Source organism: Mirounga leonina, unplaced genomic scaffold (assembly GCF_011800145.1).
Source record: "Mirounga leonina isolate KUSES-001 unplaced genomic scaffold, KU_Mleo_1.0 Mir_180, whole genome shotgun sequence".
Lineage (NCBI taxonomy): Eukaryota > Metazoa > Chordata > Mammalia > Carnivora > Phocidae > Mirounga > Mirounga leonina.
Window position 1 is genome coordinate 15,973,894 of NW_023270469.1, and position 20,632 is coordinate 15,994,525.

General features: G+C 37.9%; 1 long non-coding RNA gene across 1 annotated transcript in view; it reads right to left on the minus strand.

The window, feature by feature from the left end:
* Nucleotides 1-19,716, minus strand: part of LOC118023610 — a 298,589-nt gene extending 278,873 nt beyond the window's left edge. The window contains exon 1 of the long non-coding RNA XR_004682854.1: nucleotides 19,489-19,716. This is a non-coding gene — a long non-coding RNA (uncharacterized LOC118023610). The remainder of the gene's footprint in view (nucleotides 1-19,488) is intronic.
* Between the last annotated feature and the right edge of the window lie 916 nt (nucleotides 19,717-20,632).

A 20,632-nucleotide genomic window follows, 5' to 3' on the forward strand; every position in this document is an offset into this window, starting at 1 on the left:
CTTTGCGCAATCATATTAAAATTGATAGCATTCCTAAAATCAAACGGGTTCCAAAGCTAAAAATAAAAACAGATGAAATGACATCCTAACATTCATCACTTTCCAAAGGCAAGGCTATGACTAGACCTTAACTATCCTGAGATACAAACGCTAGGACGAACCATTCTACAGTGATCATATCAAAGGAGGAACCTGACGCTTCCACACTCCTAAAGCAGCTACCATGCATTTAGGCTGTAGCCAGGCCCTTCTCAGTAAGGGGGTGGGGAGGGAGAGTTGTGGCTACCCTATCAAAGCCAAACCCAAGGGCAAGTCATTTCAGTGATAGAGAATGGAGGTCCCTGAGCGTCTGCTGATGGCCTTTGTCACATGCATGGGATTAGTCTTCCTTATAGCACTAAAAACAAAACAAAACAATGTCACAGACCAAGAATCAGAAGGAAATGTTCCTTAAGTTACCACAGTCGTTACTTCTTGTTCCCCAGGAGTCAGTTATTCTGCTTGTATTTTGTTTAACCATTCCCGATCATCTAAAGGAGCAACTTATTAATAAGCCATTTCAGTAAAAGATCAGATGATAAATATATTGGGCTTTGGGGCCCACTCAGTCTCTTTCACAACTACTCAGCTCCACCAGTGGACCATGAAAGCAGCCATAGATGAAATGTCAATAAATGGACATCACAGGGCACCTGCGTGGCTCAGATGGTTAAGCGTCTGCCTTCAGCTCAGGTCATGATCCCAGGGTCCTGGGATGGAGCCCCACGTCTGGCTCCTGGCTCAGCGGGGAGCCTGCTTCTCCCTCTCCCTCTGCCTCTCCCCCGCTCATGTTCTCTCTCTCTGTATCTGTGTGTCTCAAATGAATAAATATTTTAATAAATAAATAAATGGATGGATGGATGGATGGACAGATGGACATTGCTGTGATCTAGTAACACTTGACTCACAAAAGCAAGCACTAGGCCACATTTGCCTGCAGACTCTAGTTTGCCGATCTTTGCTCTAAAACATGGTCCTGACCATAACACACCCTTGCAGACTTCAGTCGACAGCACACCAGCGCTGGGCAGCTTGCAGGAGAGTTCTTATTCTGACCTCAGGACAGCAAAAGGGAATTAGTCTGATAAGGGAAAAAAACGTCATTGAGCCACAAGTGCAACTTTTGTATGGTTTTCTCTTCAAAAAGTTCATTTTACCCTCCAAATAAAATTTCTCGGCAATGTTCATTGTTCCTTTTAAAGAACATTAGATTTCACATTGCATCCCAGTTATTTATTACCTGAGTTTTGGTCTTAACAAATATGATTTTGTTATCCTCTGTCATCAATGGAGCAAGCACATGTGGTTTTGATTGACAAAATTGTGATAAAATTCACTGCATCCTTTAAAAAAGTGATTGAAAAGTTTTCAGACTCTTGCAGAGAACGTAGGGTGGAAAACGAGAGGATTGAATTTCAACAAAAGACATGCCAGATTTTTTTTCCTGCTCTTATTATTCAACATTCTCCCACTACTCAGTATCTAATTAGATACTAGAACAATCCAGGAATCATGTGTTTCTCTTTAAACTTTTGGCAAAGTCCATCTCACTATGGTTAACGTTGGGTACACTTAGGTTCCCCTCCAGGGACCAGTACTGGGTGACATCATATGCCATGTCACAAACAATGGAACATAAATAAGTGCGCGTGCTCAGAGACATGCAAAACACTTGCAGTCATTCTGGTTTTCTCCCTTTTCATTCACTTCAAATCCATGTTCATTTGGTTGCTGGAAAACCCTCCTTCGTCTCTCAAGTTTTTCAGAAACAGATATCCCTTGCTATTATTGTCCCCCAGAAAAATCACAGTTCAATTAAAAAAAAAAAATCTCATGGATCACATAATAGTTTGGTCTGCCTTGTCAAGTACTATTGGAATGGCTTTCTTGGTTAACCTAAGACTGAACAAAACACGGTACATTCCCTGAGAACACCATGGCAAGTCACCACATAACCTATTTGCCCTTATAAATAAGTCACCAACTGGGCAAGAAAAAAGAGAATGGACACAATGCAAACAACTTGACCTTCAAAGCTGTCTGGCATGTGGCTGTTTACCTTATGAACTGATATCCATATCTGAAAACCACGATCCTATTCATGCTACACCCTTTCTGATACAGAACCGGAGCAGACAGAAGTTATGTAACTCATCAGCTACTAGGGAAATGTTGAGAATGCCAAAAAATACACAGACATAGTCAGACCTTTTTAACTTGAAAAAAAATGTGTTGTTTGTGAATGGGGAATGAATGTGAAACTCTTCCACATGTCTGTTTTCCTTCTCCTGGGCTACATTCCAGAGAGGTCACAGTAGTTCCACGTTTTTCTCTAAAATATGAAAAACTATTGCTGAATAGGTTTTATAAATGGTTTTCTTCACAGTGACTAATGTACAAATTCTCCACATAATTGCTTTCAAATGAATTTACCAATATTCAGAATTCCTTGGCCAGGTAATTCCTGACTGAAGATATAATTTGAAAAGTCACTCTCATCAGATGGTCCTCACCTACTGTTGTTGGGAAATGAACACTCTTTAAAGAATACAACATTTGACAAATGCAGTCTACTTAGCAATACCGCCTCATGGCTACAGATATTGTACTATTGACCAAATGCCTGACATGAGCATAATGCTTTCTAAACTTCCTTTTTAAATGAACTGTTATAGAATATTCCTTTGAGGGATGAAAGTACCGCTCATTTGTAGAACCTAAGCCTTTCACTGGGTCATCCACTATATGCAAAATACCACAGTAAATTATGATCCTACAGTGGACATGCATTCTTATACTAGTCATTTTTGCTTCCCGAAACCATCAGGTCAGCCATCTCATGTATCTGGCTTAATGAAAAATTCCAGGCAAATGACTATCACCTGTAGGATTCCCACAATAAGCTGTACCAAACTGACCAACAGTCCTAATGCCAGTAAGTTCTCCATTTCTATTGCTTTTTCAGCAGGCTCCTTTCAATTATTTTCTCTCTTTGGTTCTATGTCTTTATTTATGTTATTCCATACCACCTCCAAAGCAGAAATGTTGGCTGTGGACATCCAAGAAAATCATAAATAATCCAAAACTGTATAAAGTGAATCTAACTGAAAGAAGGGTGATAGATTTGATGAACATCTGAACCATCTGGATCACTTCTATCTCAAAAGACTATCTCCAATTCAAGTATTTTAGCCAGGGCACAGTTCAAAGCAATAACATGCTAAAGATGATCTCCACTCATCTTCATATCTCTGGTCAAAGAAGCAATAATCTCCGTATCTCATTGTTATAGGGATCAAGGATATATGCATGTAGTTCATTTTTTTAATAAATTAAAAACATTTTGGAAAGAAATTCATTATGTTAAAAACAATTACAAATTCATATCGATGTACTTTTCTTTGGCTCAGAGTTCTATCCTGTCAATGGAACTATCAATCTATTATTTTATTTTTTATACATCTATTATTTTAAAATTTGGCTTTGTATGGAAGCTTCTCAACTGGTTTTAATTGTTTTCATTTTCTTTACCAGAATCGTTTCTAGCTCCACTACATTTTTATTCAGTTACAGCAAACAGAGCAACATGGGATGGTTATTCTAGAAGCAGATACATTAAGATCTTTAAAAAGGCATATTCTTATATGCTATATGGTTTAATTTCTTCTTTATACAAGCCTACCCAAAAACTCAACTTGTTTCCTCCACTATTCTCAGATACAGCAATGGGTGATGTTTTCCCACTGGCTCCTGTAGTAACTGGCAAGAGTTAAGATGGGGAAAGTTTCTTTCTCCTACTTATTAACCTAATCACTACAACAACCAGAAAATTCTGCAAGTTAGTGTTTTAAGCTATTATTTCAGTCAGCTTTGAAAATTAGAAAAAAAATAATAATACTAAATGCTTTTGAAAGCACATAGTCACCATTTATAGAATTAAAATCAGGATATATGACTTCCAAAACACTGACAAGAACAGAAGCAAAGAACATAGTTTATGGCTGAAAAGATAAGAAACAGCAAAAATACATTTTTAAAAGGAAGCTCTGAAAGAAATAAGTGTAATATGGATTATCCTAATAATATAATAAATATAAATGAGTTAAACACCCCATTGTGGATAAAAATTCTTAGATTGGATTTAAAAATTGCCTCAGCATTTACAAAGTGACACAAAAAGTTAAAAAGGATGGACAAAAATATAATAGACTAACATAAACCAAAAGAAAGTGATAGTTCTTATATTAGTATCAGCAAAAGCAAAAATCAAGGCAAAGCATTAAATGAAGAAAGAGGGTTTTAATATATTAATAGAAGGTAGAAGATATATAATGAAACTCAAACAACTATTAACTTTTATACATGGAATAACATTTCCATGAAATAGAAAGATAAATCTCAAAGAAATATAGGGAAAAAATAACAAAAACTCAAGAAACGCCAGAGTATAAATTTGACAGATGTATAAATAACAATACATATGATTACCCCATACAAAACCAACATTTTAATATCCACAGAACATTCATATTATTTTACCATATACTACCCAAAAAGAAATATTGACTAAATTCAAAATAGTAAAAATTATACAGGCAGCAAATTCCATTATCTGTCCACAATGTAATAAAAATTTAAGCATAAATAAAACAAAAACCTTCAACAACCTGAACACTTTTAGGGTCTCCTAAGTAAAAGTACTCACAGATCATTTAGGAAATAGTAACAATGGAAACACTACTATAGCAACACTTATAAGGTGTAATAAGGCTATGCCCAGAGGCAAATTAATAGTCTGAATTATTAGCTTATTAAACAGTAAATAATCAAAATAAATTAAAATATTCAAATATAAATATATACACATATGTATAAATTAACTAAAATATTCAAATCCATATATATGTATGCTTTAATGCATATGGTATCCTATTAAAGAAGTCTATTACACTCAATCTTTATATTCACAGAGAAAATGCTTGATGGTTGGCTCCTGTCTACTCCTTGTGGATAAGGAAAGGAAGATCTATCAGTAACACACCAACCGCTATGCTTAGAGAGAATGCTATCAAGAAAAAGTAAACAAAATAAATACACAGGTGCAGCCAACATGAGTTTTAATAGCTATACATACTGAACAACCCAGGTCAAGGGTTTCCAAATATTGTTCTATACCGAATAGTGGTGTCAAAGTACTGGACACTTTTTTTAAGATTTTATTTATTTATTTGACAGAGAGAGAGAGAAGAAGAGAGGGAACACAAACGGGGAGTGGGAGAGGGAAAAGCAGGCCTCAGGCTGAGCAGGGAGCCTGATGCAGGACTCGATCCCAGGACCCTGGGATCATGACTGAGCCACCCAGGCGCCCCTGGGTACTTCTTTTTAAAAGTAGGATTCCTGGGTCTTACAACAGAACTTCCAAATGAAAATCTCCAGGAGTAAGACTCAAGTGTCTGTACTTTTAATAAAGCCTGCTGGTGATTTTAAGGCATACCCACTTTGGGGAACCACTACATACTGATCTTAATTTTTAGGGATCAGGCAATATGGAAAAGTTACTAAACACAGGAAGACAATCAGCAAATTGAGAGAGAAGAAAAACTAAGACGTCAGGGCTAATGTTAACGCAGCAAACAGTAGAGAATATTTGACTTGCAGTCTCAATAGGATTAACGACACTTTTTCATCATTAAAACAAGAATAGAATAGGGAAAAGGGGGAGAAGAAACTACCTGAGAATAACAATGAATCTTTCAAAATTTATATTAAAAAAAAAAGTTGGGATGCCATCAGTAAAGGCAGTGAAGATCAGAAAAGAAACTCCAGAAAACTGAGTAAGCAAATCAGAAGACCAGGAAGAATTCTCCATGTAATAAGAGTTTTTAAAAGAGCAAATGCAGGGGCACCTGGATGGCCGAGGCAGTTGGGCATCTGACTCTTGATTTTGGCTGAGGTCATGATCTCAAGGTCATGGGATCAAGCCCCGCATCGGGTTCTGTGCTCAACACAGAGTCTTCTTGTCCCTCTCCCTCTGCTCCTTCCCTTACTCTCTGTCTCTAAAATAAGTAAATACATTATTTTTAAAAATACAATAAAGCAGCCAATGTAGAGAATAGAGAAATGTAGAAATGTATGAGGACTTCATAATGTGTCAATTTGACTAGGATGGATTACATTTGCCAGAATCCCACTTCTTATATATACATACATACTATTGTTGCACCACTGTCCTAAGTAATTATATATCCAGTCCTCACAATCATCTTGTAAGACTGATTCTGTAACTATCCACATTTTATAAATGAGGAAACAAAGGCACTAAGGAGTTCACATGACTTAGTCATAAAGTGTTACACCATATAACTAGTCAGTGTCAGAGCTGGGCTGGAAAGTTCACCCTTTAATCACAACCAATTGCAGAGAGCAATTAAACCAGACAAACTAATCACTGTCTAAATAACTGTTGCTTATGTGCCTCTGTAATTTCATTTATTTATTTAGCAAGTCTACTATATTTATGTTTTCTAATTCATTAATTTCTATTGCTCTAATGCAATTAATTGGGTTGTTCTTTTTCATTTTTAATGTATTATTTTCCTAAATGAAAAAAATGCACTCCTAAAAAAACTGAACTACAAAAAAACTGAAGAAAGTGAAAGCACCCCATGATTCCTGCTTCTGCTAAGTTTGTTGTACATAATCCCAGGCATTTTTTTAAACACACTGCTAGAAGAAACAGAAAGGATATGGGGAGAATTATACAAGGGGCTTCAGTTAAGTGATGGGTATATAGGTGTTTATTTTTACATATATACATGCTGTTGTAAAAAAATAATTGACAAATAAGCAAGCTGCCTTTCACCATAAATGGCATACTTGTTAATACATTCACCAACTTTATTAAACTTTCTAACAGCAATCAGACATAAAAGTACATTTTGCTATTCTGCAGCTCCCAAGATGACCCTCAGAAATTTGAACTATGTGCTGTGGAAATGCTTGAATGAAAAGTAAAGAACACTTGCCTTCAGAATTGGAAATTATAACTCTATTACTTTGTGCACTCTCAGGAGCAAGCAAGAAAACATTCTTTTCCAGAACGTTTTAATGAAAGTAATATTAAATATAGTCATATATTACAATAAGAGCAGTTACTCCATGCTCAAAAACTGGATCTTCCCATTGCGGTTATTTAAAAACAAAAACAACAATAAAAACAAAATGTGACAGACACAGGTCTAAGAACCTTCACAAGTATTAGCTCATGTGATCTTTGTGCCAAATTGTTAAAGTGGGAATTTTTATTCCCATTTTACAGATTAAAAAACTGTAGCTCTGAGAAGTTAAATATACCCTAGGTCATACAGTCACCAGGTAATAGTCTCTGTTTCCAACCCAGTCTCTTGCCTACAAATCCAGTGTTCTTTGTATTATATCATTGAATAAGTTAAAGAAAGAAAAAGGAAAAAGTATTAAAAAGGATAAAAAAGAAAAAGGATAGAGAGGAATGCACAGAAATCCCAGGAAGTCTGGAGAGTTATACTGGGCAACACAGACCCCCAACTATCACACCTCAGAATGAGTAGAGAGAGGACACTACTACTGTCACTGATGAGCACTCAAGAACACAAGCAGGGGGCGCCTGGGTGGCTCAGTCAGTTAAGCGTCTGATTCTTGGTTTCAGCTCAGGACATGATCTCATGGGTCTCCGCACTCAGCAGGCAGTCTGCTTGAAGATTCTCTCCCTCTGTCCCTCTTCTCTCTCTCTCTCTCATAAATAATCCAAAAAAAGAAAACAAACCCACAATAGGATGGTCTCACTGATGCCATACCAATATTGTCCCAGCAACACAATCTTTCTGCAGCCCCTGCCCTACCAGGAGATGTCTTGAGGGTGTGGCTTCCCTGTCAATCTAAGACAGCTGTCCCTATAGCTTAGATTATGTGCTTGCACCCCTTGTGCAAGAGAACCAAAGGGGATGGGGGATAAGAAAAGCAAATAACTGGCATTTTCAGCATTTCCAGAAAGAGGCAGGTAGTGCCCACAACAAGGCTCATAAAATGAGGGAGTACCCAAAACAAGGAAGGAGGTTCAGATATTGAGTGGCTAAAGTGGATGACAAACATTCCCTTAAAGACCACCCTTTGACTGCTCCACATCAACCTACATTTTTCTTTCTTAAACAACCCCCCCCCCCCCGCATACAACAAAGAGCTCCTGCCTAACATAATACAACCATCCTTATCTAATCTAAAAGCAAACCTTTCCTCCAACAGTGGGCAATCCAAAGACCTTTCAGTTAAATGCATCCAGCTCCAAGTCCAAGATCCTCCCTAGTACTGTCACTTTCCAATATTCTGTAATCTATAGACCAAACTATAAAGTTAATCACTAACATACATAAGATATATACATATATTTAAGCAAATTATATATATCATCCATATATATAAATGACAGTGGGGGGAAAAGGAGAGAAAAGGAAGAGAATTAGTTAACATACAGAAATATACATGAGACATCATAGCAGATATGAAAATACGGTAGATGCTACAGTCATCTGCAAATGGACATGATGTTATCATTGGTACTTTTGACTGCCCTCTTCCACACCTCCTTCCAGGTCCAATTGCATCCTGCTCCTTAGCTGATCAGGATTCTTAATGAAATGATCTAAACCTTCATTCCTGAGGGATTTAAAATATTAATGTAGTCTTTCATAAAGGTATATCACTGGAGCAGTACAAGATGGCACCACAAAGCATCTTCTGGGTTCCATGCAGCAACCTTAAGTGACAGGAATAATCTCCCATGCCAACCCTAAATCCTGTTTTACATATTTTTCAAATGACACAAGAAGTCTGAAATGACTGAGTGGGTTGACTCAGCCTGAATTCAATGGAATAGATGCTATTCCTCTGATGGAAGCCATCTTTCTTTGGGTATTAAGCCTCTAAAGCAGGAGAGCTTCTGAGATGAGAAATGTTCCAGATACAGGTGATAAGCATTCACCATTCCAATCAGTTCATTTCAACTACCTAATTCCAGAATTGTGGCTACAGGTTTTTTGGAATCAATTATTCCTGAAATGACTCCTGATATTCACTCCTCTAGCTTTCCATTGATTTCATAAGCACCTAATTACCTATATTAAAGCCCTTTCTGCCTAAATATACTTGCCTAATTATACTTGCAGTGATTTTTGTTTCCTGCACCAAACCCTGAATGACACAAGAAGTGAAACTTTTGTGAGTGGGTCATTAGCTGAACCTGTGAGAGATATCATTTCTTTTTTCTTCCCCTTTGGTTCCAGAACTTACATATCCTCGATAGGATAGACCAGAATCACATTTTGATCACCAATTCAAAGTATATATTGTATCCCATATGACAGCACCTCATCTTCACAAAGTAGTCTCTGATCTGAAGCTACAGTCTGTGGTAGGCCATTCCACCACTGGGTGGGGTTGACCCTTAGCATCCATTCTTACCTTCTTCTATATGCTTTCCTGAACTCCAGATGACACAAACGTAAAAATTATATTTCACAAACTCCATTGCAGCTTCTTGGAGATTGCAGGAATCTCATATAAGCTATACCTATTGCCCTACTTCTTTTTAAGTAAAGTGAGTTCATGTTCAGGAACTATGTGGTTTGGGACATCATGATGGAAAATAAAGCCTTTAGCAAATCTAAGGTTGGTGGGATTGGCTAATGCATGGCAGGCAAGAAAAAGCAAATCCAAATTCAAAATTACTTTTGCAGGAATGAGATCTTGCCATTTGCAGTGACGTGGATGGAACTGGAGGGTATTATGTTGAGTGAAATAAGTCAAACAGAGAAAGACATGTATCATATGATCTCACTGATATGAGGAATTCTTAATTGCAGGAAACAAACTGAGGGCTGCTGGGGTGGGGGGTGGGGTGGGAGGGATGGGGGGACTGGGTGATAGACACTGGGGAGGGTATGTGCTCTGGTAAGTGCTGTGAATTGTGCAAGACTGTTGAATCTCAGATCTGTACCTCTGAAACAAATAATGCAATATATGTTAAGAAAAAAAAGAAGAAGAAGAAGAAGAAGGTAGCGGGAGGGGAAGAATGAAGTGGGGGAAATCGGAGGGGTAGACGAACCATGAGAGATGATGGACTCTGAAAAACAAACTGAGGGTTCTAGAGGGGAGGGGGGTGGGGGGATGGGTTAGCCTGGTGATGGGTATTGAGGAGGGCACATTCTGCATGGAGCACTGGGTGTTATGCACAAACAATGAATCATGGAACACTTCATCTAAAACTAATGATGTAATGTATGGGGATTAACATAAGAATAAAAAAATTAAAAATTAAAAAATTAAAAAAATTAAAAAATAAAAAAAAAACAAAATTACTTTTGCTCTATGATGTTACAGTTTAATATATTAAGTATCTGGCTAATCTCCCTTGAGTATGGTACCATACTGGGGGCTACAGCCATCAGGTTGGGCATTCAGTAAAGATGATAAATCAAGATAAAGTTTATAAGCTGAGGCCAAGCTATCCCAGAGTATATTTGTAAAAGAAAAACAGTCCACTTCAGGTTGGTACTAATCTATCATGCATAACCAGTGGTAATCAAGCCTTCGTTTTTCTCTCCTCCTTAATCAACTGACCATAGAAACCTCCTCTTCACACCTAAGTATGAGCTGAGACAAACCTACTTGAGTTAGATCACATATTATACCACCTCCACTTGAAAATGTATTGCAGGTTAGCAGACCCAAATATATGGCTAGGTGAATCATAACACGCACTGAGGGCAGCTCAGGTTGAACAGTTACCTGGTATCCCAGGGTTAAACATTTAGTCTATATGGCCTTTGTATTAGGGCCACAATATATGGCCTAATATGTTCCTTAATAGACTGAGAACTGTTTCTCAATAGACTAGTTAGTTGACTGAGAGCATGGTTTTAATCCCAAACCCCAGGGCATTTGCAATGCTTCTCTTAGTAAGACTTAATACAATCTTCATACAGCATCCCAGTTTGTCATGACACTGAATAATGCACACAAAAGTATACTCTGGCAATCAGAAATCCTCAGAAAAGAAGAACGCAGGCACTAGCAGTTCTAAGTATTCTTGAAGTGTTGACAGAGGTACAGGGGAGGCAAAGAACTGGGGGGATGTGGGGAGGCTCTGAGAGCTTCTGCAGCACAGCCAAATGTGGTATATATTGCCTTCAAAATGGAAAGAGATCCATTAAGTTCTGTGTCTCTTAATGGCACAAGATTCAAACTTCAGCAAATATCTTGAAAATTTCCAAACCAATGGGCCATCTACATACTTCACTGAGCAATTCAGGCCTTGTATTTTCATCAATACTGCTCCCATTTTCTGGTATATGTGTACCTACAGTGTCTGCTACCTAATATTCTCCAGATTATATCAGAATAAAGTCATTAATTTCATGACCCAGCTTGATGTTCTTTGGGATAATAAGACAATCAAACTCCCCACTATGGCTCAAGGTCAGAAAATGTACAGAATTCTGAGGCAAAGTAGTAAAAGTATATTGCTACCCATGCCAAGTGTAAGAAAAATATTATTGGTGTTCTAGATATATTGAGATAGGAAAAAAAAGATTTGCAAGATCAGTAGTTAATTATGTTCATTTGCTTCAGTAAAAATACCACATCTAGAACACTTGATTTAAATGAAGTTCCCTGGGGCGCCTGGGTGGCTCAGTCTGTTAAGCATCTGCCTTCAGCTTAGGTCATAATCCTGGAGTCCTGGGATCAAGCCTCACAGGGGGCCTGCTTCTCCCTCTGCCCCTCACCCCACTTGTGCTCTCTCTCTCTCTCTCTCTCTCAAATAAATAAAATCTTTTAAAAAAATAAATGAAGTTCCCACCTACTTAGCTTATGATAGTGATAATTCACCAGTATTCTTCAAGACCTATCCGTCCTAGAGTTATGTCAGAAAGTGATACAAGTTAACATCCTTGCCTCTTTCAAGTGGTTTATGATGATACTTGTCTCTGCAGTTCCCCAAGGATGAGGTAATGCTTTTCATTTACTCTCTTGGTATTAAGACATATTCCAGGGGTTCCCACTTGGCCCTTTCTGATATTCCAGAAGTCATTATAGGGTTCTTCTATTGCTGATGATATATATTTCAACAATAAATCCATGAATTAAATAAGTGAGGGATGCATTCAGGATCACATGTGGATCAAATCAAATCTCTATCTTCTGAATTCTATAAATCCCATATTCTGACAGAAAAACCACATCATATTCTGGGTCCAGGGACTTATGTTAACTCAGAGCTAACATCTAAAGCTTTCTGAAAGGTCTAGGTATTTCTCCCAAGTGCCCAGTTACCCTGGTGAATTGCCCAGGTCCCTCTGAAAAGGACAAAAAGATATATATGTACCAATTAAGATGTATTGCAGATTTCTCCCTCTCAAGGTATTTGGCCTCCCCTGCATTCAAAGAATTCTTAAACTATAAACTTTTATAGATTTGGGACTTTTTAAAGAGATTATGACTATTAACATGGTTCATGTCACACTTCAGTTCATCAAGTATGCAGTTGTTCTGTTACTCGTATTGATGAGAACCTTATTGGGCTACCCATATATTTTATTTTTTTAAGTCTTATTTATTTTTTTAGTAATCTCTATACCCAATGTGGGGCTTGAACTCATGACCTTGAGACCAAGGGTCACATGCTTTTTCAACTGAGTAAGCCAGGCTACCCCTGCCCATCTATTTTAATCCTAGTTATCACCAAACACTATAGCTGGTCAAACTATTATCATACTAGATCTGATGCATATTACGATAACCATATCTACCTTATTGCTTCTGATTCTGAGCTGCTACTTAGCCTTTGCCATCCTGGAATCCATGTAACCCCAGTGAATTCATGGAACCCTGCTGTGTCTCCCACCAGCATCACTGGCTTATAGAGAACGGCCACTTCAGCAGTCTTCCAAGACCTGGAATAGCCTCATGAATGTAAGTGCCTAAAGGGAGTATCTTCTGAATCCTCTTAGAGAACATGATTAAAGTTAGGCAAACATGATAAATCCACTCCAACATTTCTAACTTCCTGAGCAGCAAAATGTCTCGTGTGACACTGAGCACTCTCACTTAAACTGCTATACAGAATCCAAAATCTGTAGTAAGTATATCCATATCAGGGTGGCTCAGTCGTTAAGCATCTGCCTTTGGCTCAGGTCATGGTCCCAGGGTCCTGGGATCGAGCCCTGCATCAGGCTCCCTGTTCAGCGGGAAGCCACTTCTCCCTCTCCCACCCCCCTGCTTGTGTTCCCTCTCTCACTGTGTCTCTGTCAAATAAATAAATAAAATTTTTTTTTAAAAAAGTATATCCATATCAATTAATTCAGCTAAATTTAAAATTACAGGTCACGATCTTATTGGTTGGGGGATGGAGTCCCGCATCACTCCCTGCTCAGCAGGGAGTCTGCTTGAAGGTTCTCCCCCTCTGCCCCTCCCAACATCACATGTGCATGCACTCTCTCTCTCAAATAAATAAATCTTTTTAAAAGTTAATAAAATAAAATTACACACCTCCCTCGTTCTTTTACCTTTAGAATCCGTTTGCACACATATGATCAGATTTCTGCAAATAAAAATTAGCAAAATCTTGCAGTTTCAACCCTGTTATTGATATTCCAGGACACACAAGGATCAATCAGCCTTTGGGATATAAGTCTGGGGGTGGTATATGATGTTTAAATGGCCATAAGGAATACTGGATTCCCTTTGCAAGAGGTCATTCCAAAGTCTTTAAGCAAGACAGGGCAAGAAGTCTCTTTCAGCCCACAAAGGAGACTCACAGGATTGGGAGGGAGTTCATTATAGGCTGAATCATTCAAGTCCTTCCCTCTATCTCCACCCCAGTTCTGGGGTTTCACTTTTTTTCATCAATATACTTTCAGACCAGGCAATGAATTCAACTGACTTCGTAATTCAATGTTGGGGGTGGACCCCTATTAACTTTGAATTTCCTCAGCTCTGTGGCTCCGAGAGAAGATATTCTTTCAGTTTGTAACACAAAGTCCCCTTCTAAAGCCAAGAACTTAGAACTTCTGAGTTTATCATTCTTTTTCTTTTAACTGTCTGGCAACGTTAGAAGTAACCAGTTCTAGCATCCATTTCTTCATCAATTAATATATCCTGAGGCACAAGTAATAAAAACCTATGCTGGCTTCTTTAAGCAAAAAGGATCCTTATTAAAAGAATATTGTCTAGGTCACAGAATTATCATGAGAGCTGAAGATACAAGTTGAGAGTTCCAAAGCTAGGAGCAATGCCTTGAATCTCAGGAGAAATGGTCTAGTGAGGACTAGTGAGGACATCACGAATGCCCTGGCTCAGCATGAGCACTGCAAACATTCAGTAGACACTGGATTGCAGCACAGATTCCACTCCTATCCAAGAACTCACTCTTTCTAAAGAAGTACTCCTCATGGTTACCTCAACTCTGAATTGGGGGCACACTACGGGTAGAACTTATACATGCCTATACTCTCAATAATAAGGAAAATTTGGAACTTATCAATTTTCATAGTGGAAGGCAGGCTGCATTAGGACTCAAAACATTGCAGAATTCTCCCAGCATAGAAAAAGGATTCCGATAATATTTATCAAAACACCAGTTATATCCAACAGAATTAAAAGGAAACAGAAATCCAAAGAAAAGTAGTTTTCTAGGATTGAAGATGATACACAAGAGTAGTGCATAAAATTAACAGAGATTTAAAAATTAAAACACCCGGGGCGCCTGGGTGGCTCAGTCGTTAAGCGTCTGCCTTTGGCTCAGGTCATGATCCCAGAGTCCTGGGACGGAGCCCCACATTAGGCTCCCTGCTCAGCGGGAGGCCTGCTTCTCCCTCTCCCACTCCCCCTGCTTGTGTTCCCTCTCTTGCTGTGTCTCTCTCTATCAAATAAATAAATAAATCTTTTAAAAAATTAAATTAAATTAAAACACCCAATACTGGTAAGATAATGGGGAAACAGCATTCTTATACCCTATACTATTAGGAATGGAAGCTTTCTGGAGAGCAAAAAGACAGCACACACCTCAAAGATTCTCCATTTCATCTTTTGTGCCTATCTGCAGTTTCCATAATTTTAAATAATTTAATATTATTTTATAATCACAGAAAATAAAGTCTTATTTAAAAATTTAAGTAACAACAGCAAGCTTTCAGTCAAAACACAGCTTATATTTTTTTTGAAAAACCTACCAAATACTATTTTATTCCTATATTCATGTATTTGTTCAGCAAGTATTTATTGAGCTTCTGTGTCTACTTTATATCAGCAGCTGACAGTTTTGAAAATTATATATTACTTTGTCAACTACATTTTTTAATTGATGAAGTCAGAATACAGGCCCACATCGTCAAGTTCTCAGGTTGAACTTGAGTTGGCATCTCAAGTCCTAAATGCTCTTAATTATACTCCAACTGCTCTACTACAAGTTAAGATGATAATGGGCACTGAAGTTTTATAGATGCCACAAGTATTAGAAGCTAACGACTCAGGGATCTATACATTTCCAAAGCCCCAAATTCACGGCAAATTTACAGCAAGTCTTTCCCAAAGTATGTCTAATAACAGGTCTAGCGTTCCTAGACTATTGTTTGCAGACAACACAAAAGGGCAGTTCCAACGTAAACACTGTATTTTAATGGAGGCTTAATTTTTACCTCTAACCACAGAACTCTAGGTATTTGGTTTACTGTTGTTTAGCACTGATAAAATGACCAAATATTCAAGAGTTATGTAAGGAATGTCAAGCGTGCTCCTGCCCAGGGAGCCTCAACATTTTGTGTGTGCGTGTGTGTGTGTGAAATTGTTGAGTTTTTCATCATGTTTTTGTTACTTGGAATTCTTTTCGGATAATCCAAAATTTAGCAATAATTTCAAGGAGGACTCCTGGCATGTGTTCTAGATTGGTCTGTGCATTAAACGGATAAATCAAGAGATTTATTTCCTCAAGAGGTCAAAATCATCATTACCTTCCTCTTGCCTTTTGGAGGAAAAGAACTTTATCCTTCTATGGGATTTATTCTTTTCATGGGCATCCATTCAACACTGAGCTATTGTTTCAGAACAGGGAAAATGTATTCCTTTTACAGGTTTATTCCTTCAACTGGAATTTGTTTAAGTAGGTTCCACTGCACAAACACAAAAAGCCCTAATACATGCAAACTGGGTCGGCCTCATGCCATCAGATGTCACCGCTGACGGGTGATGGCACTTACAGAGATTTACACAACAAAAACTACATTAACAATGTTAAGGTGGTAAGACAAAGGCACAAAGGCCTAGAAATTCACGGCTCGGGATTTAAACATACTATATCTAAGAGGAATGGAGTGCATTAGGGTAATGGGAAGGTGACAGCGTCCCTATTATACCTACCGTGCCAGACACTTAATCCCTAACTGAATTTCCTGGGGGTGCTTGCTTTGTCTCATTCTTGGGGGCTTATGTTTTTTAATGACATTATTGTTGTGTAAATGTTCTTGTTTTATCAAGTAATTCCGGGTTGATTATCATCTGTTTACGCAATTAGTGTAATTATACCTAATTACAGAGTAGAATCAACATATATAATTAGTTTATTAGAGGTATAACTGTGATATGTAATGATTTTAAAATCTTTATGAAACTTTGTTAACAAATACTCCATGAATATGAAAGCAAAATATTTAGATGCCAGCTCTCTTACATTATATGTACATTTTTTATATGCTCCGTAATAATTAGATTTACTGCCTGTCAAATATAGTGTTAAAAATCATAGTGCTATATTAAAAGGAATACAAATAGAAAAACTACGCTTGGGAAAATTAGAAAAACTCTCTGGTGTTTTCTTTAAGGTTTGGTTTTGTAAATCTCTCTTCAATTAAGATTTCTTACCTATAGAGAGCATCAACCTCAGGTGAATTTTAACAGTACAGTTATAAGCCCAGTAAAGAGATTTATATTTAACACCATGACATATAATACTCAAGTATGTTATGTGACATTCCTTACAAACTAATAATATTGCCCCCTTTTCTCTTGTGTTGGAGTTCTCCATTTGATTCTGAGCCAAAAAGGAACTAAAAGATGAATTAAAATGTTGTGATATAAAAAAGCGAAAACATAGATGACAGAATTAGAAAGACAATGCATGTTTCCAAAATCAGCCAAGAGTCTTAGGAAGAAGAGCTGAAAATAGCTGCTGAAAAAGAACATAAAGTGAACTCACACCCAAGAAATCCTTAGTAATGTAGGTTATCCCATTTCTTTATTTGATTTTCATCTCTGTTATTGGTCACTTAAAATTATTATGTAACCATCCCTTCTCTCCTCAAAATACTGAAACTAAAAAAAATGCAGTATAAACAAACTGAATGCAGAGATTTACTGCTTTTGAATCATGCAGTACATTCTGCCATGTGGATAAAAACCACTCAATATCCTCAGTTACTGCTTACGGCGGAGACAGGGATTGGAGGGTCTAACTGACACCATGGGAAAATTCAAGCAATAGTATCAGAAAAGCAACACTTTAAATATTAGCAGCACATTATGCTAAAAATACTACTGTCCTCCTTTTGGATATATAATAACTTCACAAACAGTGAATTTCATCTTTATCAGAAGGCAAGCATTCTCAGCATTTGGTCTACAAACAAACTTGTATTAAAATGGACCCTGAGCTTCAGTTATTATTGAAACAAACTACCCACTTCAGTTTTTAGTCTTTCCACTAAGATGCCTATCCTTTTAGAATCACTGTAAGCATATTCAACACACAAATTTCTTTTTTTAATGGAACAAAAAAATTCTTAAAAATTGGAGGTAAAAAGGTTTTTTGGCTTTTTACTTAAGATCAGCAGAGATTATCATTACTCAAAAATCAAAACATGCAACTAATTTTTCCAAAGAATAAACAAACAATACACTTTTTTCCTCTTTTCTTTCTTTCCTACTCTTCAGGACTAAGTTGATATTTTAAAAAAGTCAAATATTCAGACACCTCCCCCTCAGATATAAGTTACATCGTATCAAGTGATAGTCTAACAAAGTGTCTGGCACAAAATAATCACCAGAAATATTAGCCCATGAAGGTTCAAAATGAGAAAAGGATTCCCAAAAACAGTTTGAAAGCCACCAAGGAAAACCCGCTCACGCAATCACAGTGACTCCAGAGCTCAGTGGCATCCGGGCCTGGAAAATAACAGGCACTTGGGAATGATTCTGCTTCTTCTCATCCCCTTCTGGGATCCCAGCAGGTGGCAGAGCCCATGTTTTGGGAAGAAGCCATCTGGGTAAAGAAGATTAATACATTCTAAAGGGAAGCCCTATGCTGGCTCTTGGGAGCCCTCCTCCTCTCACTGTTGTCCTCTGTGCCAGGGGGTGCTAATGAAGTGGACCAGCCAAGGAGATGCGAAGAACCTGTGTCTGCCATTAAAAGGAGGCTGTGACAGGAGATAAACTTGAGAAGGAGAGAAGAATGTGACTACAAGGCAGCCGGGTCCAGATAGACTTGTTTTTACTTTCCTGATATACCCATATGTATTTTAAAATGTATTCAAAAATCGACTTGATGTTGGCATTCCTCTGTAAAAATTGACGAAGACTAAACAAAAAAGTTATCTTCCCCATCTGAACTTCAGAATCCGGGGGCAAAGTTAGCCGCATAAGGAATGGGTTGTACAAAACCAAATCTCTTCTCTCCACCTAGGAAGTGTCTATCCCAGTCACCCCTGGGCCTGGCAAAGTCTGCGCTTCCTTTCCATCCCCGTGGCCTAGACATGAACCCTCTTTTGCAGATAAGAGAGGCTGTGAATACACGCTTTTCAGACCGAAAGCAGCATGACCATAAGTTTGCTGACTTGTTTCAGCTGTGCCCAGCTTCTGGGGAGGTTGAGTACCCTACCTAAAAGTTTGCAAAAGGCTCGAGCCAGGTGGGATGGCCATCACGGACAGTACTGACAGCCAAATGATTCAACAGAAGCATCCACAATTTCCAACCCAAGAACCGCATCAGTGCACATGTGACCAGGGCAGCGATAATAAAATCTCGTGTAATGCCCCGAAAGGGCATCACTGGATCACATTAGGTCTTTCATGCACATCAGATGAGGAATGTACTGCTTATCTTTGCTCTTTGAATTGGATCCATAGGGAAAGTTCCTGAGTCTCTATCCGGCTGTGAAAGGAGAGCTTTCTGTCTTATTCTGTCGCTACTTTTCGGAAGAGGTCCATCACCCCAAACATGACAGCTACATAATCAACTTTGAAAAATGCCTTTCCATATTTTCTCCCATAAACCATGAGTTTAAAAGTTGGAGATTAAAAATTGAAACATTCCCCTAGCTTTATACTAATGTGGCATTTACACATTCTTCCATACCGTTTGAATGTACTCACCAGGCTGGCATCCATTCTAAGCACAGTGTAAAGTCTAGAAAGGCATTTTATTCTTTCCAGGTGTGTTCAACTGGCTTATTTATGGTCTGACTTCCTTTCACAGTGTGAGAAACCTTAGCCTTCTGCCAGCTGCAAAGGATTGTTAAGAAGCATTTTTAAGTTAAAAAATATATAGCAACACTTCCCTCTCTCTCCCCTTCTCCCTCTCTTTCTGCCATACTTTATGCACCTTCTTGCATTGCTTAGTCCATGACATGTCGAAATAGGCATTTAACTGTACTTACCATCAAAGAAGGTGCCCCATGCAGGCAACAGTATATTAACTTAATAAATACCAGAAAGGATAAAAAGGAGGGTACAGAACTGTTAACTCTGCCCAAGTTATCCTTCCTGAGAACACTCATTGCATTCAGTAGAGAGAGAGAGACACACACACACACACACACACACCCGCCCCCCCCATGTACTTTTGCCCCATTTCTTGGTTCCAGAAAAGCTGTGGGTCATCAAAATGAAGCACAGCTGAGGCCATGTGAGATGCTTATGTTTTGTGCACACAGTCACATCAACGAAGTTTAAATGTTTTCTCCTTTATGACTAACATCATGAAGGTCCCTAGCAGGATTGTCTTGTCTGACTACTTAAGTTGTCCCAATTAAAGACCACTATTTGGCTCTGTAGTGGCCACATTACACCCCAAATAAGGAAATGTAAAAAAAATTAAGTAATCCTGAAAGGTAAATTTTCAATACCATAAAGAAAAATGTAATGTGTTCTAATCTAAACAATTTTTCACACACATGCAGACCTAGATAAATAATTTGGGCTGAAATAAATGGTTATATCTGCTTAAAAAATTTGTACTCAATTAGGACAACTTTCTAAATGTTTCTGAAATAACTAAGGTTTTTAAAAATTATTTGAGGGAGTCACTTTATGACTTTAAAAAGAAGAAAACGCGTGAATAATGGCAAAGATGAGAAATAATTGACAATCAGCAATAAAAAGGTTGACAGGACTTGAACATTTTTTAATAAAAAATTGCTAAGCCCAAATAACATGAATCCCAGGGAAAATTTGAGTGCCTAACAAATAAGATCACAGAGTACCTATGTTTCTTGGAAAAAGAAAATGCATTTTTATT